The sequence below is a fragment of the Neovison vison genome, chromosome 11 (assembly GCF_020171115.1).
Source record: "Neovison vison isolate M4711 chromosome 11, ASM_NN_V1, whole genome shotgun sequence".
NCBI classification, from domain to species: Eukaryota; Metazoa; Chordata; class Mammalia; order Carnivora; family Mustelidae; genus Neogale; species Neogale vison.
The window spans coordinates 6,158,946-6,184,161 of NC_058101.1; the positions used below are offsets into that span (position 1 = coordinate 6,158,946).

A 25,216-nucleotide genomic window follows, 5' to 3' on the forward strand; every position below is an offset into this window, starting at 1 on the left:
AGCTGATGGAGATTGGGGGGGGGGAAGGAGAAAGGAAAGTGGGATTCAGAAACCTTCCAAAGAGAATATAGGACCAGATGTACAGCTTGCGTAATTTTGTGCAAGTTTGGTTTCTGATTTATGTTTATTTTTGGCCAGTAGCCCACACTTTGTTTCTCTTGGTTCTTAATAGCGAAATCACTGATTGGGATCCAGAACCAGGAGTGTGAAACCCAAGCCAGCATTCCAGTGCTTGCAAGGATAAAACAAGAGCCTGTAGGTCTTGGAGTTGGTTTTTTTTTTTAAGATTTTATTTATTTATTTGTCAGAGAGATCACAAGCAGGCAGAGTGGCAGGCGGAGGCAGAGAGAGAAGCAGGCTCCCTGCTGGGCAAAGAGCCCGATGCCATGCGGGACTCCATCCCACACGACCTGAGCCGAAGGCAGCAGCTTAACTGAGCCACCCAGGCATCCCTAGATCTTGGTTTTTAAAATGCGCTCCTAATACTGTCTCCTTGCTTTTTCCCTTTCTGAGCTAGACTTCCCTTATAAAGCACTTTCACTGGGGAGATATTTCCATTATTTATTATGTTCTGTTTTTAGATTATGTGGCGCTCCTTCTTGTACCAACTACCACTAGGGCTGCCGTCTTCAGACACTACTTCTGGGGACACCAAACTGGCCTCAGCCTGTCCGGTCTGTCCCCTCCTTCCGCCAGCCCCCCTCAGGCTTGTGGATTCAACCCCATCAGTCAGTAAACTCGTACCTTCCTCCTTCTGCCCGAGCTCGGGACTGTCTTTCCGTACAAGCTAGCCTGCTTCTGGGGTTTTCCAGAGCAGAAAAGTGAAGACAGTAAAGATCAAGGCTTGGGGACGCTCACGTTTGGGGCACTGTTGCATTGCTTATCAGTTTGTGTGACGACAAAAACCCAGAGACAACCTTGTGTTTGTGTGCTGTGTGGCAGTAGACTGAGTGCTTTTACGTTCATTATCTTATTATCACCGCCGGGCCTCAATTTCTTCATCTGTGAAATGGGGATAAACGTCTACTCATCTTTCATACTTCACACACGTGTGAAGAGTGTGGCTGATAAGAAGACAGGAGAGCCTGTGGGAAAGGACCAGATCCGATTTTTAAAGAACACGTATAGTATTAAACTTGTAGCTCGTGTTTCTGGGGCTCCTCAGCCGCTACTCTCCTATTTTTCTTTTTTTCAAAGGAAACTGCCAGCTCTGATTCCAATGCTCTTTTACATGAATAATATTAATTATAATAAAACTCCATTTATCAAACACTTACTAGAGCAGATAATAATTATGTTAAGAATCCCATTTAATTCTCAGCCTTGAGGCGCCTGGGTGGCTCAGTCTCTAAGGGGCTGCCTTTGGCTCAGGTCATGATCCCAGGGTCTTGGGATGGAGCCAGGCGTCTGGCTTCCTGCTCAGCGGGAAGCCTGCTTCTCCCTCTCCCACTCCCCCTGCTTGTGTTCCCTCTCTCACTGTGTCTCTCTCTGCCAAATAAATAAATAAAATCCTAAATCTTCAAAACAAATCTTAAAATCTTAAAAACAAACAAATAATATAAATATATAAATAAAAATAAATAAATACATAAATAAAATCTTTTTTAAAAAGCTGAAGGCTGAGTACCAATATGCCCATTTTACAGGTGAGGACGTAGAGGCTCAGAGAGGTTAAAAGAGCCAGCGTTAATTCCCACGCTGACGAAGTGGCAGATACACGGTTATAACCACATAACCACATTCAATGTGGATCTGGGGCCTCTGCCCTGAACCACTACAACTGACTGACTCACTCGCTCTCTGCTTTTCAAAGCAACTTCTTCTTCCCTCTTCCCCCTCTCCCTCCTCCTCCATCCCTTTCCTGAAAGCATCTTTACCCTCAGGCCTTGCAAGTGTCTATTTTGGAAACCACAAGTAAATCAAAGAAATCTTTGATTTCTTCAGATGCTCTCCACAAGCTTGGGGCAAGTCCTGAGTGCGGGGTGCAGAGGTGGGGGCCGTGGGAGGTAAGGGGTTAACTGGCCAAAGACAAGCACATTTGACTCTTCGCAGGGAAGGATAAGATAGGAGCGGACAGACAGACAGATGCACAGAACCGGCTCTGAGCAGACCTCCCCGCTCTGCTTTCAGCCTCCCAATCCCCAAACTCCTCCCTTTTGACAGGGATGTTTTCCACCCTGGATCTGTATGGCTTGGGGGCCAGCCGGAGGAGGGAGGGCCTGGGGGCCCAGCCGGAAAGGGGGCCGGGGAGAGGAGGAAGATTAGGGAAAGCAGCTGGAACTCATCTCCTGGGACAGGCCAGGAAGGAGGCCCAGGCCCTGGGAAATCTGCTCGCCTCCTGTGATGCACCCCCCCATCCCCGCCCCCTCCCCCAGCTTCCTTTACAGTCTGCGTGAGCCAAGGGCTCCAACCATTTGTGACAGCCCCTCACAACAGGCACGACAGACGGCCCAGCAGAGACCCCGCTGGGAGAGAAGACATGCTTTGAGCTCCAAGGAGCCCACTGCCAAAGCTTAGAGGTGTCCTTCCAAATGCCAGCATCGCAAATCAGGAAAAAAAAAAACCCAATCTCTGGGTGTGCGTGACTCTCTCTGGCCAGCAACTATGTGGATATTTAGTGCCAAGGGACAGTAAAGGTTCGGAACTGCATGGGAGGAGAATGTCAAAGCTTCAGAATTTCTGTAAACACGAGCTCCAGAGGCGTCAGGGGAGCCCAGGAGCCCATGTGTAAGGAAAGGAACCAGGAAATGAATTTAACTGAACGAATGTGGGGAGACTAAGGGTATCCTCAAAGGAAGGTCTGAAAGTCATTCCAGACTTGTATTAAATTCAGAGGAAAATTAGGTCATTCTGGAATCATCCTTGGACTGCACATGAGGTCAGGAGAAACTATTTTAGAAAACAGACCCTATCGTGTGCTATTAGAATAAAAATAAATCCCAAACTTCCTGCCATGGCCTGCAGACCTCATGACGGACCCCTGCTGATGTGTTCCCTCCCCTAACCCACCCCAGGAGCTGAACCCTTGCTGGCCTTCTTGGGTCCTGAGAGCTTCAAACTTAAGACCTTTGCATCTGCTACTCCCTTTGGCTAGAAAAATGTTGGCCTCAGCTTACGATACTGCTTTTCAAATTACAAGTCATGGCCAATCAGTGGGTAATGCAATGAGTTTAGGGGGTCATAACCAGTTTTTTAAAAGGAGAATTTAAATATAATAGAAATATCAGAATATGCCATAAAATAAGGATGGGTATTATTTTTACGAAATACATATGTGTGCTTGTGTGTCCTGGATTATGATGTAAAATAAAATTCTTACTAATGAGTCTCAGTTCATAAGCTTTGATAGTCACTGACTTAAGAGTTGGTGTTGGATAATTTAGACTCCTTTTTATGTATTTTTAAAAAGATTTTATTTATTTATTTGACAGACAGAGATCACAAGTAGGCAGAGAGGCAGGCAGAGAGTGAAAAGGAAGCAGGCTCCCTGCTGAGCAGAGAGCCCAACTCGATTCCAGGACCCCTGAGATCACGACCTGAGCCAAAGGCAGAGGCTTAACCCACTGAGCTACCCAGGTGCCCCTAGACTTTTTTTCCCCCCTAACCAGGAACTCTGTTGATTTACTTTCTGATTTCTCTATAGAGGCATTATTATGAATATTCGATAGAAATGAAGAAATGAATTCAGTCCGGTCTCAAAGATCTTTAACAAGGTTTAAGAGGTTTTCATGTATCTTACTTGAAAAAATGGCTAGTGACTTATGTCTCCATGTTGTATGGCCTTGTGGTACTCGTAGGAGAATGGCTATGTGTGGGATCCATGATTAAAAGTTCTGGGCCAGGGGCGCCTGGTGGCTCAGTGGGTTAAAGCCTCTGCCTTCCGCTCAGGTCATGATCTCAGGGTCCTGGGATCGAGCCCCGCATCAGGCTCCCTGCTCACTGGGAAGCCTGCTTCTCCCTCTCCCTCAGCCTGCTGCTCCCTCTGTCTCTCTGTGTCAGATAAATAAAATCTTAAAAAAAAAAAAACAACACACAAAAGTTTGGAGGCAGATACCGCTCTTCAGCCAACCCAGCAACCTTTCCCAAACTCCTGTTCACTTGTCGTGTTTTCTGCAGACAGATGAAAGTAAATATCGCACTTTCTAGACTCCCTTGCAGCTAGAGCGGCCATGAGACACATACCTGGTCAAAGATGTAAGTGGAAGTCTGTTCAAATGTTGCTGAAAAAATTTTAACTTTTCTAAGAAGACGCTCTGGTTGGCATTGCCTCCATCTCTTCTTTCCTTCCTCCCCTGAACAAAGATGTGGTGCCTGTAACTGTTTTGGGTCAGCAGCTGCCATCTTTTTTTGTTTTTTTGTTTTTTAAATAAGATTTTAAAATTTATTTTTGAGAGAGAGAGCGTGAACATGCACAAGCGGGCGAAGGGGCAGACGGAGAAGCAGACTCCTGCTGAGCAGGGAGTTTGATGCAGGACTCAATCCCAGGACTTTGAGATCAAGACCTGAGCTGAATGCAGATGCTTAACTGACTGAGCCACCCAGGTGCCCTTGCAGCTGCCATCTTTTGATGATGAACGAATGTTCTAGAAAGTCACAGAGATGCTGGTTTTCACTGGGGATTCTGCAAGCTCTGCTTGTGTCATATTTGCTGATGTCCCAATGGCTAAAGCCAAGCTCAGAGTTAATGGCAGTGGACTACACAAGGGTGTGGATACCAGAAAATGTGATTTCTTGGAACTATTAATATAACAATTTGCTACTTCCTTCCTCAAATACTTTATTTTCATCTGTTGAAAAATTGTTGTATTATACTCATTTTATTAAAATAAGACACTTGACTGTCATCTCCAAAAAATTATTGTAATAAATATGCAAATCTATGATATCTATGTGAATGGTACTTTTTTAGATGTAGGGTTGTGGTGCAGTGCACACTCTGCACAACCACACTTAGTGACCCTAACAACTCTTTGTGTGTGAAGGTTAGTTTCAAGCTTTATGTGTCTTTGGTACTTCACATCTAATATGATGCCTGACATTTTATAAATATGTCTTCTGTCAATTTCTCCAAATTCCATTTGCCTACCACAGGGTTGCCAGAGTTAACTTTTAAAGCAAAATAACAATAGCAACAAGTATATTTTGAACCCATCTAACGTTCCAGGCACTGTGCTAAGTAGCTCATTTAATCCTCAAAATAACCTTAGGAAATAAGTATCTTTATTATTCCCATTTTATAGGTGTGAAAATTGAGATTTGGACATAGGTAGCCTGCCACAAATCATGCAGCCAGCACAAGGACAGAACCAGAACTCAGGTCTGTTAGCCTGAAGCACATGTCGGGCATCCCCTGAGTAGCATTTCTCACACTGAGATCTCTGGACCACCTGCATGAAAATTATGCAAGGTACTGGTCAAATGCAGAGCCCGAGCCATACCCTAGACTTACTGAAGCTTGGACTTCTTCGCATGGTTTCCGAGGTTCCTCATAATTTGGTCTTTGCGCCCATCCAAGTTCATCTTGGCCCTCTCCACGGCCCCTGTGCCCCCACGCACACACTGCGGATTTACACAGAGGTGTTTGCCGTACTTGGAATGGGCTGGCCCCTTACCTTGAACTCCCACGATTCCTTCTTGGAATAACGCCACTTCCGCTTCTTCCCACTTGCCCAGTCTGGTGAAACTCCTTGTATCCTTCACATTCCGGTTTAAAAGGTGGCTTCTCTGAAAAACCTTTCCTGTTGCCCTTTGACAGACTGGATGCTGCTTCTTTGGAGCTTTCCCTGGGACTTCACAGATAGCTCGACACCACACTTACCAGCAAGTCTGTTTACTTTCCTCTTCTCACACATCACTTGCTGTGTCCTCCGTGGGGCATTTAGTAAGTCTTCTTGTCGTGTCTTCTTTTTTGGGTATAATTGACATATAACATTAGTTTCAGGTGTATGACATAATGATTCAATATTGTATGTATTGCAAAATGATCACAGTAAGTCTAGTTAACACCCATGGCCGTAAGTTACAAAATTTTTTTCTTTTAAGGACTTCCAAGATCATCTCTCTTAGCAACTTTCAAATATACAACACAGTATTTTTTTTAAATTTTATTTATTTATTTATTTATTTGACATACACAGAGAGAGAGAGAGCGAGAGGGAGTTGTGAGCATACAAGCAGGGGGAGATGCCCAATGTGGGGCTCGATCCCAGATCCATGGGGTCGTGACCTGAGCTGAGGGCAGATGCTTAACCAACTGGGCCATGCAGGCGCCCCTCTAATATGCAACACAGTTTTATTAACAGTAGTGATCATGCTGTATATTTACATTCCGATTATTCACTTATTATATAACTGGAAGTTTGTACCTCAGTAAGTCTCAATAAATGCTTTTCAATAAAGTCAAATGCTTTAAAACAGTATTTCTAATGTAAAAGTCATAATTTAGTAATAAACTAGATTATATAATCTCACATTATACTAAAAAAGAACCCACGCACAGCCACAAAGCAAGACAATTGTTAAAAAGCAGAAAATGGGGGGTGCCTGGGTGGCTCAGTGGGTTAAGCCTCTGCCTTCAGCTCAGGTCATGATCCCAGGGTCCTGGGATTGAGCCCCACATCAGGCTTTCTGCTCAGCGGCCCCCTCTCTCTCTGCCTTCCTCTCTGCCTACTTGCAATCTCTGTCAAATAAATAAAATTAAAAAAAAAAAAAGCAAAAATGGGAAGAGGTAAGAGGTGGTTTTCTCGACTTATAAAGGGAAATTCAGAATATTTTATTCTAAATGTTAGTATTTAGAGCAAACAGAATCAAGAATATTTACTTGTTTTTATGCTATTTTATTATAGAAAAGTGAAATCTATGCAAAAGTGGAAAAACCAGCACTGATTACCTGAGGACCTTTTGCCCAGCTCCACTAGTTGCCAACATTCTTCTGTTCTTTCAAATGACGCCAATTCTGAAACACTTGTATTAATTCAAAAAGAGAGCCAAAAAAGACAATTAGCTTAATTTAAAAATACTCTTGTGTGCGCTGTGGCAAAACCAGTCATGCTTTAGAAAAAATGACATTCACAGCCACCATCTGGTCATCAGCGAACACCCAGCGGCAGGAACCCACCGTCTTCCACTCCTGGTGTTACTAGGGAGATGGGAGTGGGGGACTCGGACTGCCCCAGCCCCGGGGCGGGGCTGACAGCTCAGGGGCAGAGGGGAATCAAACACTCTGCCTTTGCCACTCAAACTTACCAGTAGCTGGTTGAAAGCTAGATAAGAAGAACTGCACCAGAAGTTTCTTTGATGGAAAATAGATAAAGGTTTTGACTGGAGCCCCCAAACTCACGATGTACCTGTATTTAGACTTTAGATGGTATCTTTGAGAAACAGTCCCTGTTTTGTGAGTGTATCTCAGGGATCAATTTGTTTAAGGTAAACATTTAGAATATTCCATGATTTTTATTTTAATATTGTATTTATTTATTTGACAGAGAGAGATCACAAGTAGGCAGAGAGGCAGGCAGAGAGAGAGAGGAGGAAGCAGGCTCCCTGCCGAGCAGAGAGCCCGATGCGGGACTCGATCCCAGGACCCCGAGACCACAACCCGAAGGCAGCGGCTTAACCCACTGAGGCACAAAAAAAAAAAAAAAAAAAAAAAAAAAAAGAATATTCCATGATTTTTGTGACTTTATTGACATTTATCAATTTTTTAGAAAAAGTACTCTGGGGGTGCCTGGGTGGCTGAGTTGATTGGGCATCTGATTCTTAATCTCAGCTCAGGTCTTGATCTCAGGGTCATGAGTTCAAGCCCTGTGTTGGGCTCCATCCTGGGTGTGAAACCTCCTTAAAAATAAGTCAGTCAGTCAGTCAGTCAATAAGTATTCTAGAAGCCTCAGCAATCGGGAAGTGGTCTGGGCTGTTCTTGGTCACTGAAACACTAGTGGAGGTGAGGACTCAGAAAAAGTTGAGGTCTTCAATGTTGCCCCAGGTTTTCTCCACGAATGGCTCCTGTCTGTAGCAGATGGACATAGTGCCAAGGTTACAACTGGGTCCAAGAGTGGCCAAAGAGGAATAAAGATGAAGAAACCATTGGTGGCAGGGGGTATTTGGTTGGAGAGGCAGCAGGAGGGAAAAACAGGAGATGGGGTAGACATACTGAAGACTGGACGTGTGAGAGAGGGGAGGTGCACTGTGCTCTTGGGGCCCACAAAAGGAAATCTGAATTTAGCTTTTATTTAATCCAAATGTCTTCACCTTAGAAAGGAGAAACCAAGGCACAAAAAGTCAGAATCCTAGTAACTAAATCTGTAAAATCTTGAAAGCAAATCCCAGGATGCCTGCCCTAGAGAATTCATGACGGAGGGATGCTCACCACAGAACAGACATATGGATAAGGGAATTCCTGTCCTAACGGAAAGCGAAAACCCGGAGGCGCACATCTCTCCCCACACTCCACAGTGAGTGCTGTTCCAGAGAGGGCTGTCCCCACATCTGGCTGTCCAGTTTCACAGTAAAGGGGAACTATGAAAAAATTCAGGGTTTCCTACCAAGCATGCACTGACCAGAGATGGGGAAGCAGCCCCTTGCCAAAGCAAGGAATCAGAATTGCTGACTAGGTCCACCCTCCCTCCCTAGGAACCCGGGGGTGGGGGTGTGGGGGTAGGTGGTGTCCTGGAGAAAGGGTGGCCTTTGTGAGAAGTGCAGGTTCAGCTGGATGCTTGGGATGACTGATTCCAAGGGCCCCAAGTTCTGCTCAGGAGGCGGAAGGGTGCACAATGAAAGGGGTGTGAGTTCTTGTGAGGCCAGACTTGGAAGGCTTGTTGACCATGGCAGTGACAGGCGGTCGGATGGAGAAAGACAACTAGGGTCTGGGAGAGTAGCCAGTAGAGACGGCCTCTGGGGCGGCTGGTTAATGAGCTCATTCATCCAGAAAGGTTAAATGACAGGCAAATGTGCTGCCCCAGAAGCAGTTCGCACAGCTGAAGGTTAGAGACCTAAACCACATACAGTCACGACGGTTTCCTCTGCCGTGAGTCACCGCGCAGTGTGTGGAGGAGAGCGTGTGGACAGACTGAGCGAGGACGCTTTTTCTCTTTCCTAGTAGCAAGTGTGGGGAGCACAAGCAATGACAATAATTCGGAAGTACAGAGCCCAGAAATCTAAAAATACTGTGATTTTTGTTAGATATAATTATTAGTGACATTTCAAAACTGTTTTTGACTTGTACCGCTTAGTTAATTTGATTGGCTTTAAGCTGTGCGGGGCTCTCTGCAATGAGTCAACAACACATGTTAGGCTTTTGCAGTCTGATGCCTTTGTGTGACAAGCTGCATCCATGTTTATGCATAAAGACAAGCTACGGGGAAGTGTGGATGTGGCGTGGAATTCCGAGAGTCTAGTAAAGCGCAAACACAGGTAAAACTACCTGTTTGGGATGAATGATGCTGTTTGCCAGCTGCCTGTGAAGGCATTTCGATTCCAACTCAGGAAGGAGGGAAGGGAGGGAGGGAAGGAGGAAACATCTTTGGGGCGAATTTAGTAAGGCGTTCCTGCCTCCCGCGTCCGCGGCACCTTCTTCTTTACAAATGTTCTCCCTACAGCCTCTTCCAGCAGCTTCGGCTTCCAGATGGGCGATGAGGTGTGAAGAAGGCGAAGTATCCAAATTCGCACCCAGTGCGAACCTGCTTCTCAGTGAGTCTTCTCTTTAGGCCTCACCACCTCCCGCACAGGCTGAATTCCCAGCCCCCGCACCCCCCATCCAGCCCCGCACCCCCATCCTCCAATCCGTGGCCACTCCCCCTCCCATGCCTGAGTGTTTGTAGGCACGAAGCCAACATCAGGGCAGGCAGAGGAGCCCCAGGGCCCTTTGGTTCGGCTTCGTGTACATCGAGGGCGTCCTCTCCCCATGTCCTTACACACGCAGTCACACAGCACATGCATGTCCTAAAGGATCTTTAAAATGGACCACGGTTAAACGTTTTTTGGAACTGTTTCTGACATGTCTTCTTTTAAAAAATATTTTCGGGGCGGCTGGGCGGCTCAGCTGGTTATGAGAGCTGGTGAGCTGGTTAGCTCTCAGCTCAGGTCATGATCCTGGACAGAGTCCCACATCAGGGTCCCCCTGCTCTGCAGGGAGCCTGCTTCTCCCTCTGCCCGCCACTCTCCCTGCTTTATGCTCGCTCGCTCGGTCAAATAAATAAAAATCATATAAATATATACACCCCCTCCCCGAGCTTCACAACCGAGAGGCATCTTCCAGCTTCGAGCCCGAGGTGAGCTTAGCCCAGGCGCGGCGGAGCGGCCTTCCCTCCACGCGGTGGCCCGGAGGAGCGGAGGGCACGAGGGCACGAGGTCTCCGTCGCCGCGACCCCGGGGACGGGGGCCGAATCCGCCCCGCAGGTCCCCGCGCGCTGCCCTCTGTCGCGCGGCCCCACGGCTGTCGCGTCCGCGGGGCAGGGGTGCGGACGGCGCGCGGCGGGGCTGGGACACGCCCCCGGGCGCGGTCTGGGTTTGCTCGCTCGCTCGAGCCCCGCACACGCGCCGCCGCCCCCGGTTACAGGGACCCCAGTGTCTGCCTCTGCAGCTGCGCCGGCCGGCGGGAGCTGCTGAGTGCGGGACTCTCCGCCCTGGGGGTGTCGGGGGCGCGGGGGTGGGCACCCTGCGCGGGCCTCGGACGGACGGACGGACCCGCACCGGACACGCCCCGACGGGCCGAGCCAGGCCTGAGGCTTCGCCAGCGGCCTCCCCCGTCGGGGGTCCGGAGAGCGGTGCGGAGGCGAGAGGAGGAAGAGAGTCCACGCAGGGCTGCGGCGGGCTCCTGCGGGGAGACCGAGGCCGCGGGGTGCACGGCGCGGCCCGGCCCTGACCAGGCGCGTGGAGCCGGCCGCCGGCTGCGCATGTCCCTCCCGGCACGGCCCCTCCGCGACCCCAAGCACAGTCGTCGGGGTCTGCGACGGCCGCGAGGCCCGAAGGTCAGGAACTCGCTGACCCGCCCCCGCCCCAGCTGCCGTCTGTGCTCGGGGGACCCCGCAGGCTTGGGGTGGAGGGTGACAGGACGGTGGGTGCGGAGCCCGGGCCGGGCGCGGGTGCGTTCGGCCGACGTCGTTCCGACCGTCTAACGCTCGTCACTGGGGACGCACCTGCAGGCGGGCGGGAACCCCAGGCGCGTGTCGCGTCCGCGGCTCCTTCGCGCCGGCCGGAGCCGCTCGTGGCGAATTCACGAGAGCGCACGCGCGGGGCTTGTGGGCGCGCGGTACGTGCGTGCGTGCGTGGTTCGTGCGAGTGTGCGCAGGCGCGTGCCCGTGCGCGTGCGCGTGCTTCGCTCCACAGACGGGCGCGCGGAGGCGGCGGAGACGGGGCAGCGCGCGGGCCGGCGTGGGTGACCTGCGCCTGCGTCCGGGGCGCGGCCGTCGGGCCTCAGAACGAGCGTGTCCGTCCGTCCTGCCGTCCTGCCGCCGAGTCGCTCCGAAACGGAAAACTGACTCGGGTAGGAGCATCGGGAGCTTCGGAGACGGCGGAGCGTTTGATTCGGAGCTTGGAGAGTGAGGACAGGATGCGGGAGCACTTTTGGGGGCTGCGGGGCTGGCGTGTTGGTGGGTTGGTTTTCCACCCCCATGCGCGGCTCCGGGCAGTCTTTCTTTTCTTTTTTAAAATTTCTTTTCAGCGTAACAGTATTCATTGTTTTTGCACCACACCCAGTGCTCCATGCAATCCGTGCCCCCCATAATACCACCACCTGGTACCCCAACCTCCCACCCCCCGCCCCTTCAAACCCCTCAGATTGTTTTTCAGAGTCCATAGTCTCTCATGGTTCACCTCCCCCTCCAATTCCCCACAACTCCTTTCTCCTCTCTAACACCCCTTGTCCTCCATGCTATTTGTTATGCTCCACAAATAAGTGAAACCATATGATAATTGACTCTCTCTGCTTGACTTATTGCACTCAGCATCATCTCTTCCAGTCCCGTCCATGTTGCTACAAAAGTTGGGTATTCGTCCTTTCTGATGGAGGCATAATACTCCATAGTGTATATGGACCACATCTTCCTTATCCATTCGTCCGTTGAAGGGCATCTTGGTTCTTTCCACAGTTTGGCTCTTGCTTTGTGCCCAGGCGGGTCATCAGGGGCCGAGCTGATGGTCCCACCGGATCCGAGGCACAGGCCCTGCTGCTCAGAGCACAGACAGTGAGGGAACAACAAGGGGAAAACCAAATTCTAGTCACTTTGAGCGGAATTGCACTGTGAGAGAGTGAACAGGTGAGGCCGTATTCATTGCATACATGTGAGCAGAATGAAGTTCTTTTAAAATCAGTTGATGAACATGCAGAGTACTATTAGTTTCAGAGGTGGAGGTCAGGGGTTCCTGAGCTGCATGGACAGCCGGTGCTCACTGTGTCACCGGCTGTCCCTGACGCCCATCAGCCTGTCATGCCACCCCCCACCCATTTCCCCTCCAGCAACCCTCAGCTTGTTTCCCAGAGTCTCTTATGGTTTGTCTCCGCCTCTTTTAAATTTTTCTCTCCCTTTCCGTACGTTCATCTGTTCTGTTTCTTAAATTCCACATGAGTGAAATCATGTGTAATTGTCTTTCTCTGACTGACTTATTTCACTTAGCATAATACCCTCTAGTTCCGTCCACGTTGTTGCAAATGATGGGATTTCATTGTTTTGCTGGCTGAGTAACGGTCCATTGTATGTGCACATCACATCTTTATCCATTCATCTGTCCATGGACCTCAGGGCTCTCTCTGTAGTTTGGCTAATGTGGTCATTGTTGCTATAAAAATTGAGGTGCCTGTGACCCTTCGAATCACTATGTTTGTATCCTTTGGAGAGATACGTAGTAGTGCAGTTGCTGTGTTGTAGGGTAACTCTAACTTTTTGAGGAACAGGGAATAAAGTTTTTGCCACTGAGTTATCTACATTTCCCCATCTAGATCATATCTCTTAGATACAAACTACTTTCTTCCCTTGTCTAGATCTGCAGCTGGGAAAAGAACAGACCCTCATTCACGCTAAGGTGTAAATGACTGATAACACTTATATCTCCGGGCATTTAAAGAGACTACTGTCCCAGACAGGCGGGTGAATAAAGTTGATAGCTCAAAAAAAGAGTAGTGAAATGTTGGTAGAATCTAGGTACTGAGTGTATGTGTTTTCATGGTAAATTTTTAAAAAAATTTTGTTGTATGCTTGTAAATTTTCAAGGCCTTATTTCTTATTTTCTTATATGATAAAGGGGGGAGGAAGGAGTATAGGTTTAAAAATCATCTTTGTTCTTAAACAGCTTTCAGTCAGAAGAGGAGGTTAAGCATATGTACAAATAACTAGGTTCTAAATCTGGGGTAGGGATTTGATATAAGCCTGTTTTTCGTCTCTCTGTTCTTTTCCTTCTCCCAACCTAGGGCAAGGATAGGGAAACTGGAGAAATGGAAGGAGGCTGCAACTCTTTTTGGCTTTTATGTCTAGAAGTCCAGACTCTTAGGAAAAGGAAATGCCCGGAACAAACAGTCCCTCTCAGAAGAGCAGAGGTGGAGTGCTGACTCTTCCCCCTCAGATTAGGAAGAGGTCTGGAAATGGGGGCTCTTCTGGCCTGCTGGCGTGTGTTAGGAAGTAGTAAGTGCTCAGATTAGAAATGGCTGTGTGTGGTTTAGGAGAAGATAACCCCCCTCTCCTAATTTATTGACCAAACTAGGACCATTTATATGTGTATATATATATATATATATAGAGAGAGAGAGAGAGAGAGAGAGGGAGGCAGAGAAAGGGAACACTACTAACCATTACCCTTGGGCAATAAGCATGAAGCGGGACTGTCCCAGGTAAACTGGGAACGGAGGCTGCCTCAGAAAAGACTGGAATGCCCTGAACAGGGCTCAGAGTATTAAGCCACTGGGCCTGAAGGGGCTGACAAGTAGGAGTGATGGACGGATGTCCTGGTGGTAACCCAGGTGACAACTGATGGTGCCCTTCCCCTGCCCCCAGACTGTAGCACTGCCTCAGCCCGTGGAGATGTGGCACAGCTCAGGCTGATGCTGGGGGGTGGCGCGGAGTGGGCCTGCAAGCTGTCGAGATAAAGTGAGTATCACTCCTCTATTCCCTAAACCTGGAAAGGGAAAAGGGGAGAAGGGACAACTAGAATTTTTAGTCTTTGTAATTTTAGCTGTTCCTGTGGGTGTAGAGTGATAACTCATGGTGTTTTTGGCATTTCCTTGATGATGAATGATGGTGAGCTTGTTTGTTGAAAAACTCTTTCTCTTATTTAACTGTTTTGGTGACTTTTTTTTTCCCCCAATGCATATAAGTGCCCCTATTGTGTTCCGCAGATCTATTGTTGATCCCTAAGCCAGGACCTCACTTTCTTGATTAATCTTGTTTTATAGTAAATCTTGAAGTCAGTAAATAATGAAAGTATTCTAAATTTGTTATTTTCCAAAATATTTCAGATACCCTGGGTTCTTTGAATTTCTGTATTAGAGTTTGTCAAATGAAAAAAGTCTCCTTAGGTTATGATCAGGTTACAAGGGATCTGTGATTCATTTGGGGAGAATTAACATCTTTCCATATATTTAAACTGAATTCTTCTCTCAGCAATGTTTTTTAGTTGTAAAGATAGTGTTCTTGCATGTCTTTGGCTAAATTTATTCTTAAATATTTTGGTTTTTTATATAATTATAAATTGTAAGCTATGTTTCTAGTTTAATTTTCTTTTTAAAATTGAAATATATGGGGCGCCAGTGGGTTAAAGCCTCTGCCTTTAGCTCAGGTCATAATCCCAGGGTCCTGGGATTGAGCCCCACAAAGGCTTTCTGCTCAGCAGGGGGCCTTCTTCCTCCTCTCTCTCTGCCTGCCTCTCTGCCTACTTGTGATCTCCGTCTGTCAAATAAATAAATAAAATCTTTTAAAAAAATAAAATAAAATTGAGATATAATTGACATGTAACATTGTATAAGTTTAAGGTGTACAACATGTTGATTTCATATATTTATATATTGCAATATGATTGCCATTGTAGCCTCAGCTAATGCTTCTAATCACATCACATAATTGTCACTTGTTATTTTGTGGTGGGAATCGTTAAGATCTAGTTTCTTAGCAAGTTCTTTTATAATACAATATTACAGTCTGTAATTACTATACTGTCCATTAGAGCTCCAGGACTTACCTTCTAGGTCTAGTTCAATTTTCAATTGTTTGCTGCTTGTATATAAGAACCTTATTATTTTTGTCTGTTACCATGCATCATGAAACCCTGTTAAATTCACTTACTATTCTTTTTTTTTAAGATTATTTATTATTTATTTGACAGACAGAAGTTACAAGTAGGCAGAGAGGCAGGCAGAGAGAGAGGAAGGGAAGCAGGCTCCCTCCTGAGCAGAGAGCCCAATGTGGGGCTCAGTCCCACACCCTGGGATCATGACCTGAGCCAAAGGTGGAGGCTTTAACCCACTGAGCCACCCAGGTGCCCCGATTCACTTATTATTCTAACAGTTGTAGGTTGCTTAGGTTTTTTTTTGGTAAACAATTTTATCATATGCAACTAGAGATCATTTTTACTTCTTTGCAATCTTGTGCCTTTTATCTCTTCTTTCTGTCTTATAGTAAAGGTTAGGACCTCCTGTAGAATCTGAAATAGAAGTCTTTACAGTGGAAATCCTTGCCTTGATCCCAGTTTTAGAAGGGAACATTCAATATTTCATCATTAAGTATGCTGTTAATTGTTGGTGTTTGGGTTAATTGTATTTTTCAAGGAAGTGTCTGTTTTGCTTATATTATTCACTTTTTTGGCATAAAGTTTATAATACCCTCTTGCTATCCTTTTAATATTTATACGATCTGTAAATCCTTCCTGATATAGGAAATTTGTACTTCCTCTTCTTTCTGGATTAGATTACTTAGGGATTTATCAATTTTGTTGCCTTTCATTTTGTTAACTTATTCAATTGCTTTTTTATTTTGTTGATTTCCACTTTTGCCCTTATTGTTTCCTGACTTCTCCTTACTTTTGGTATACATTGCTCATTCTTTAGCTTTTTATTTTTTAAAGATTTTATTTATTTGTCAGAGAACACAAGCAGGGGGAGTGGCAGGTGGAGCAGAGGGAGAAGCAGGCTCCTGAGCAAGGAGCCCGGTGTGGGGCTCCATCCCAGGACCCTGGGATCATGACCTGAGCCACCCAGGCATCCCTCTTTGGCTTTTTAAAGTGAAAACCTAAGTATTGATTTTGGAACATTCTTTTTTAAGTGTTTAAAGCTATAAATTTCCTTCTATTCACTTTTTTCAGTAATCACTTATTTTTTGATATGTTTCATTATCAGTTTAAAATGTTTTCCAATTTTACTTATGATTTGTATTTTGATCCAGATAAGTTATAGAAAAGTGTTGTTTAATTTCCAAATATTTGGCATTTTACCAAGTGTCTTACAATATTAATTTCTAGCTTAATTCCATGGTCAAAGACTATAATCTCTATAGCTTTAATCCTCTTTATTTAGATTTATTTTATGGCCATGCAGAGAGTTTACCTTGTTGTGCATATTACACGTAACAAAAATAATGGTATTCTTTATTGTTGGCTGTAATATTCTTAAATATCATTAGGTTAAGGTGATTGACAGGGTTCAAATTACGTTCCCACTGAGATTTTTTTTGTCTCGTTTTTACTGATGTTAAAATTGTGGATTTGTATTCTCTCTTCAGTTCGTCCATTTTTGCTTTGTGTATTTTGAAGTTCTTTTAATAAACACATAGGTATTTATGATTGTTATATCTTTTCTGAAGAATTGACACGTCTATCATTATGTCACCCTTTATCTGTGGTAATACTTTTAATTTCAAAGTCTATTTCCTCTGATATTAATATTAGCCCCTCCAGTTTTATGACTAGTGTTTGCTTGGTTTATCTTCTCTCATGTGTTGACTTTCAATCTGTTGGTTTCTTTATATATTTAAATGTGTCTTGCAGAAAACTTACACTTGGATCTTGATTTTCATGATTTTTTTTTTTTTAGTTTCCACTTTTAAATTGGAGTGTTTAGGCGATTAAAATATAATTATTCATAAATTTGAATTATAGGATGACAGTATTGTTCTCTCTTTGCTTCTGTTTTTTGGTTTTTTTTTCTTTCCTGCCTTATTCTGGATTGAGTATTTTTTAAAATTCTGTTTTTATTTATGAATTGGCTATGTAAGTATAGTTTTTTACTTTTTTTTTTTAAGAGAAAGCATGTGGGGGGAGGGGCTGAGGAAGAGGGAGAGAGAGAATCCCAAGCAGGCTTCATGCCCAGCCCCATGCAGGGTTCTTTCTCAGGAGCTTGAGATCATGTCCTGAGCGGAAACCAAGAGTTGGACCCTTACCTGACTGAGCCACCCAGGTGCCTAGCTTTTTGCATTTTTAACACGATAGTTTAAAGATTACAATTACAGGTCTTAATGCTTTGTAATTTATTAAAATCTTTATTTTTTTTCCTGTTCTTCAAATTGGATAATATCTGTTGATCTATTTTCTCAAGTTCACTGATGCTTTCCTTCATCACTTCTATTTTGCTTGTAAATCAGTATATTTTTCATTTCAGATATTGTATATTTTGGTTTTATAATTTCAGTTGTTTCTTTTTTATAGTTTTTATTTATCTTCAGATTTCTATCTCTTTGTTTACTATGAGACTTCAGTAATGAACATTTTCCTTTATCTCACCACACAGAGGTATAGTAGCTGGTTTGAAATCTTTTTGTGCTAATTCTAGCCTGTGGATCATCACAGGGTTGCTTTTTGCTGATTATTTTTTTTCTTGAGATTGGATCACAAATTGCTGCTTGTTCCTACATCAAGTAATTTTGGATTTTAACTTGGATGATGTGAATTGTATATCCTGGAAACTGTTTCTGTTACATATTTCTCCAAAGAGTAGCTATTTTTGTTTTGACAGACAATGTGGTTGGAATAAAATTTCAAACTCCATTTCTGGACAACTCAAACCTCAGTTCAATTTTTGTATCTTTATTTTATTCATTTATTTTTAATGGAAGCTGTGAGTATTTTTAATACATGAAAGCATTGACATTTCAGTTCAATTGTAAAGGGATAGACAATTCAAATAAGATAGGCTACTAGGCCAATCATTTGAAGGCAAACAAAAGTAGGCCCTTAGTCTCAAACCAAATGTTGTCAATCTACATTGTAGCAATGATCCATGAATAATAATGTAAATTGAATTAACTCAAAAAATTTATGTTATGCATTTTAAAAAGGGAGGTACACTGACATTATGTCAGGTACCAAGCTTAATTTCTTAGGTTAGTGATATAGAAATTCAAGAAAGCATACCCATTTGTTTCTTGTTGATTTCTAATGTTTAAATGGTATCAAAATTAAACAGATGTCTATATGAAGACATCAAATGATTTAGTTAAAGTCCACATCTGAATTATATAACTCCTATAAAAGTGGATATCTGTATCTTCAGTTATTACAAAGAGAGCACCCTAAGTCAACTGGTTTATATATATATATATATATATATATATATATATATATATATATATATATTTGGCTCTTTTGAAGGTTAGACAATTCATTGAGAACTTCCCTGCCCTGCCCTTGCAGTCTCCAGGTCACTTTTCTGTCTTGTGGCTCTTTTGTGCTAGCCCCGGGAAGATGGCTAGGGGCAGGGGCGAGGCGTGCTGCTGCGTAAGGCTCAGGAGGTGGCTGTAGCTGTCTTGTTCGTGCTTTGTGAACACAGCCGGCGGGTTCAGCTCATCCTGTAGTGCCTTCACCCAGGCCATCTTCTCAGTCTCCATTTGCCCATAATTTTCCAGAAGGACCTGGCGCTGCAGACAGCTCTGGAGGGGCCTGCTGCAGCTAGCTGCGTTTGTGGTCCTGGATGTCAGGGCCAATCTTGCCTGTCCCACTGGGCTCCCCGAAGAGATCAAGGTAATCCTGCATCTGAAAGAACTCCCCCATCTCCAGCAGGATCTTCTTGGCATTGGCATTTTCTTTTTTAAAGACTTTATTTACTTATTTATTGGACAGAGAAAGAGACCACAAGTAGGCAGAGAGGCAGGCAGAGGCCGGGGCGGAAAGCAGGCTCCCTGCTGAGCAGAGAGCCCAATGTGGGGGGCTTGATCCCAGGACACTGAGATCATGACCTGAGCCAAAGGCAGAGAGGCTTTAACCCACTTAGCCACCCAGGCGCCCAGCATTGGCATGTTTTTTTCTCCTCGTCACTACCTGTCATATACATGACAGCAGCTATAGGAAGATAGAACGAGTAGAAGGCCATCTTGGACTTGACAGTAGATTGTCCTTCTTTTCAAGGAATCTGCCAGGATCCACATTGGCCCAGAGGGCTGTGATGAGGTGAGTACCTGAGCTTAAGTTATAATTCATTTTTGAAAGACACAACTAGGCATTACATCCAGACAAGGAGAGGTTCAACAAAAGGTAAGATTTCATTTCACCCTACATGGTTTCTTGAATCTTTGAGGAAACGATTTCCAGAAAAAAAATCTGTCAAATACCTCCTTTGTTTATCTGTCTAGAACTGGGTCCTATAACACCCTCTAAACCAGTTGCTAAAAATCAGAAAATGATCATTAATGGTAGTAGCTAATCAGGATTTATTCCGTCCTGTGATGAGAAATTGATACCCACATTGCCAGCACACTGTAAGGAGGTAGAGTGTAGGACAGTCACTTAACATCTGCCACAAACCCCTACAGTATTCTTAATTCATGCATGATAGGGAGTAGAACATAATGTTAAAAAACACTATCATATCAAATAAAAATGGTAAGACAATTCTTAATTTACATGGTGTTTACGCTCTATACATTTACCCTATGTAGACATCCAAATAGAATAATTGACGAAAAAATTAAATAGAAGTGGGAATATTTTAAGTACATTTTTTTAACCACATAGAGTGCAATGAGTACTACTATTTCTTGCAACTAGAGAATTCTGGCATTAATAATTTAAAATTATGCAGAATTTTCTATTTTATGCATAAATTTCTGATTTTTTTGCTGACTCAAATACAGTTGAAAATGTTATTTAAAAAAACACTGGATTCATCTAGATTTTAATTCCAGTGTAGTTAGCATGCAGTATGATATTAGTTTCAGGTGTACAATACAGTGATTCACCAATTCCAGTATTACTCAAAGCTCATCATGGTAAGTGTACTGTTAATCCCCTTCCCCTAGTTCACCCACCTTACCTCTGGTAACCATCCATTTGTTCTCTATAGTTGAGAGTATGTTTTTTGGTTTGTCTCTTTTTTTCCCCTTTGTTATTTGTTTTGTTTCTTAAATTCCTCATATGAGTGAAATCGTATAGTATTTGTCTTTCTCTGACTGGCTTGTTTCGCTTACCATTATATGTTCTAGGTCTATCCATCTTGATGGATATATATATACACCATATATACTATATATATATGTGTGTGTGTGTGTATACATACACTATATATACCATATATACTATGTATACACACACACACACACACACACACCACATTTTCTTTATTCATTCATCTATTCATGGACACCTGGACTGCTTTCATAATGTGGCTCTTATAAATAATGCTGCATTAAACATAGGGCTACATATATCTTTTTGGATTAGTGTTTCCCTTCTTTGTATAAATACCCAGTAGTGTGATTACTGGATAATATGGTAGTTCTGTATTTAATTTTTGAGAGATCTCCATACTGTCCACCGTGGTGCCTGTACCAGTTTGCTTTCCCACCAACAGTGCACGAGTAACCTTTTTCTCCACATTCTTACCAATACTTGTTTCTTATTTTAACCATTCTTACAGGTGTGAGGTGATATCAGTGTGGTTTGATTTGCATTTCCCTGATGCTGAGTGATGTTGAGCATCTTTTCATGTGTCTGTTGGCCAGCTGGATGTCTTCTTTGGAGAATTATCTGGTCATGTTTTCTGTCCATTGTTAATTGGATTATTTGGGGTTTTGGTGGTGTAATCTTTTTGTCTTGTGATGAGAACTTTTGAGATCTCTTAGCAACTTTCAAATATACAACACAATATAGTCATAATACTGCATTGTTAACAATAGTCAACACTGCATTGCATCTCTAGGACTTGTTTATTTTTTTTTCTTATTTTTAAAGATTTTTTATTTATTTGTTTGACAGACAGAGATCACAAGTAGGCAGAGAGGCAGGCAGAGAGAGAGAGAGGGAAGCAGGGTCCCTGCTGAGCAGAGAGCCCTATGTGGGACTTGATCCCAGGACCCTGAGATCATGACCTGAGCTGAAGGCAGAGACTTAACCCACTGAGCCACCCAGGCATCTGGACTTATTTATCTTATAACTGAAAGTTCATATTTTCTAGAAACCTTCACCCATTTTGCCCACCCCATTCACCCACTCATCTATTAATGGACACTTAGGTAGTTCCCATCTCTTGGCTACCGTAATGTTGCAGAACACGGGAATGCTGATATCTTCTTGAGATAGTGATTTTGTTTACTTCATAGAAATACCCAGAAGTGGAACTGGTGTGTCATATGGTAGTTCTATTTTTAACTTTTTGAGAAAGCTCCATACTATTTTCCATAGAGTTTGCACCAATTTACATTCCCACCAACAATGCACAAGGGTTCTCTTTTTCACATCCTCACCAACATTTGTTATTTCGTGCTTTTTTGATAATAACTATTCTAACAGGTGTGACGTAGTAACGTATTGTCATTTTGATATGTACTTCCTTGATGATGAGTGGTGTTGAGCTCCTTTTCACGTATCTGTTGGCTACTTGTATAAAGATTTTATGTTTAAGTAACTTTTACACCCAACGTGGAGCCAAACCTATCTATCTAAGATCACAAGGTGTGTGCTCTACTGACTGAGCCAGCCAGGCACCCCTGTGTTGGTATCTGTATGTCTTTGGGAGAATGTCTATGCAGTTCCTCTCTGCTCATTTTAAAACTCTGATTGTTAGTGTCTTGTTGGCTACTGAGTTGTACGAATTCTTTGTATATCTCGGATATTAACCCATTGTCTTACATGTGGTTTGCATACTTTTTTTTTTCATTCCATAGGTTTTCTTTTAATTTTGCTAATGTAGAGAAGATTTTTAGTTTGATGCAGTCCCATTGTTTATTTTTGCTTTTGGTGTCAAATCCAAAAAATCATTGCCAAGATTAATGTCAAGGAGACTACCCCCTGTGTTTTCTTTGAGGATTTTAATGGTTTCAGGTCTTAATAAGTTCAAATCTTTTATTCATTTTGAATTGATTTTTCTGTATGATATAAAATGGGGTCCAGTTTCATTCTTTTGCACGTGGCTGTCCAGTTTTCCCAATGCCCTCTATTGAAGAGACTGCTCCATTATATGTTCCTTGCTCCTTTGTCATATGTAATTGGTCATATATGCATGATTTCTGAGCTATTTTGTTCACTGATCTATATGCTGTTTTCATGTCAATATATACTGTTTCACTTCCTATAGTCTTATAATATCATTCAAAATCAGGAAGTGTGATGCCTCTTTAGCTTTGTTTTTTCTCAAAATTGCTTAGGCTGTTTAGGGTCTTTGTAGTTCCATACTCGTTTTAGGATTATTCTATTTCTGTGAAAAAGGCCACTGGAATTTTGTTAGAGATTGCATTGAATCTGTAGATTTCTTTGGGTTGCATGGGCATTTTAACAATATTAATTTTTACATGGTGCCTGGCTGGCTCAGTCAGTGGAGCATGCAACTCTTGATTTCAAGGTTGTGAGTTTGAGCCCCACGTTGGATGTAGAGATTACTTTAACACAAAACCATAAAAAATTAAGTCTTCCAATGTGTGAACATGGAATATCTTACCATTTATTTGTGTCATCTGTTTCCATCAAAAGCGTCTTATAGTGTTCATTGTCTAGGTCTTTCACCTCCTTGGTTAGATTTATTCCTAGATATTTCTTTTTTTTCTTTTTTCTTTTTTTTAGTTTTTTTTTTGTTTGTTTGTTTGTTTGTTTTGTTTCGTTTTGTTTTTGTTTTTGTAATCTCTACACCCAGTGTGCGACTCAGACTCAACGACTCTGAGATCAAGAGCTGCATACTTGACTGACTGGGCCAGTCAGGTACCCCTAGTTATTTTATTCATTTTGATGTTAGTGTAAACAGAATTGCGTTTTAAATTTATCTTTCTGGTAGCTCATTATTCATGTATAGAAATCCCACAAATTTCTGTATATTGACCATATATCCTGCAGCTTTACCACGTACATTTATTCATTCTAACAGGTGTTCTGTGGATATACTTAGTTTTCTATATATGGCATCATGTCAGCTGCAGATAGTGACAGCTCTCCCTCCTTTCCAGTGTAGATGCCTTGCCTTATTGCTGTGGCTAGAATTTCTAATACTATGATGAATGAGAGTGGCAAGATTGTGCATCTTCATCTTGATTGATTTGTGGATGTTGAACCATCCTTGCATCCCTGAAAGAAATCCCATTTGATCATAGTATATGATCTGTTTAATGTATTGTTGAATTTGGTTTGCTCTGTTTTGTCAAGGATCTTTGCTATGTTCATCAGGGATATTAACCTATATTTTTCTTTCCCTGTAATGTCTGGTTTTGGTATCAGGGTAATGCTGGCCTCATAGAATGAGTTTGGAAGTATTCTCTTCTATTTTTTGGAAGACTTTGTTTAGAATTGGTATTCCTTAAATGTTTGGTAGACTCACTCATGAAACCATCTGGTCCTGGCCTTTTGTTTATTGAATTAGTAATCAAATACCTCTTAATATACTTACTAGTAGTTGGTCGGTTCAGATTCTCTGTATCTTCATGATTCAGTCTTGTACGTTGTGTGTTTCTAGGAAGGTATCCATTTCTTCTACGCCGTCTAATTTGTTGGGATATAATTGCTTATTGCAGTTTCTTATCCTTTTTATTTCTGTGATATCAGTTGTAATATATTCACTTTCTTTTCTAATTTTATTTCTTTGACTCCTTTTTTTCTTGGTGAGTCTAGCTAAAGATTTATTTATTTGTTTAAAAAAAACCCCACTCTTAGTTTCACTGATCTTTTCTATTGTCTTCTTAGTTGCTGATTAACTTATTTCCAATCTGATGGAACTTGCTATTTACTTCCTTTTACTAACTTTCAACTTTGTTCTCCCACCCCCAAGTTTCTTGAGGTATAAAGTTAGGTTGTTTGAGCTTTTTTTTTGTTTCTTAATATAGGTGTTTTCAGTACAAACTTCCCACTTAGCATCCTTTAAGTTGCTGCATCCTTTAAGTTTTGGTATTTTGTAGTTCCATTTTCATTTGTCTCAAGATACTTTGCTTCTTTGGATAAATTTCACTGCTATGTCTTCAAGTTCGCTGACCTTTGCTTCCACTTTATCTGGTCTTCTTTTGAACCCCTCTATTGAATTTTCATTTTAGTTATTATATTCTCAGCTCTGATTTTTGTTTGGCATTTCCTTATATTTTTCTATCTATCTTTTGAATTCTCATTTTGTGCTTGCATTGATCTCCCGACCTTAGTGAACATCTTTATGACTGTTATTTTGAGCTCTTACTCCATTTCACTAAGGTCTTTTTCTGGGGTTTTATCTTATTCTTTCATTTGGAACATAGTCCTGTTTCTTCATTTCTTTAACTCTCTGTGTTGGCTTCTGGGCATTAGATAAAACAGCCACTTCTCCTAGTTTTCAGAGAGTGGCCTTGCATAGGAGATGAAGCTCCTCAATCAACGCTCCCCTAGCTCTTTGTTGTCTTTCAAACCTATGTGGTTGTCCAGTCAGCTTTCTTCATCCTTTGTGGCTCCTAGTAATTGAGGGTGTGTTAAGACCTGTCAGTGTCCCAAAGGGGAGGATCTCAGTCATCACCTAGATGATACTGGTGGGGCAGAAGGGAAGAAAAGGACTATCTTGCTGTTTTTGGTCGAGGACAGGTATGTGAGTGGTGTCAGGTCGGGACGTCTGATGGAATTCCGCCCAGCCATGGGCTGTCTTGATGATCTTGCAGCTTTAGCAGGTGATAAGCATCTCCCAGCCCTGTGGACTAGAAACCTGCATCCTGAAGAATTCATTCTTGTATCAGTGCCCCAAAGGCATTCTGCCAACACCTGTTCCCCTGTGCAGATCATCTGCAACTTAGAGGGTTTCCGCTGCATGACCACCCCCGCTGCAGGGCCCCCATGACTTGTGCCATCCGTTGCCAACTTGCTGCACCCAGCTTGCACTCTGGAG

The 25,216-nt window shown here is 43.2% G+C and overlaps 1 pseudogene; it reads right to left on the reverse strand.

The window, feature by feature from the left end:
- Positions 1-18,608: 18,608 nt before the first annotated feature.
- LOC122889758 lies at positions 18,609-19,383 on the reverse strand (annotated as a pseudogene).
- Positions 19,384-25,216: the final 5,833 nt, after the last annotated feature.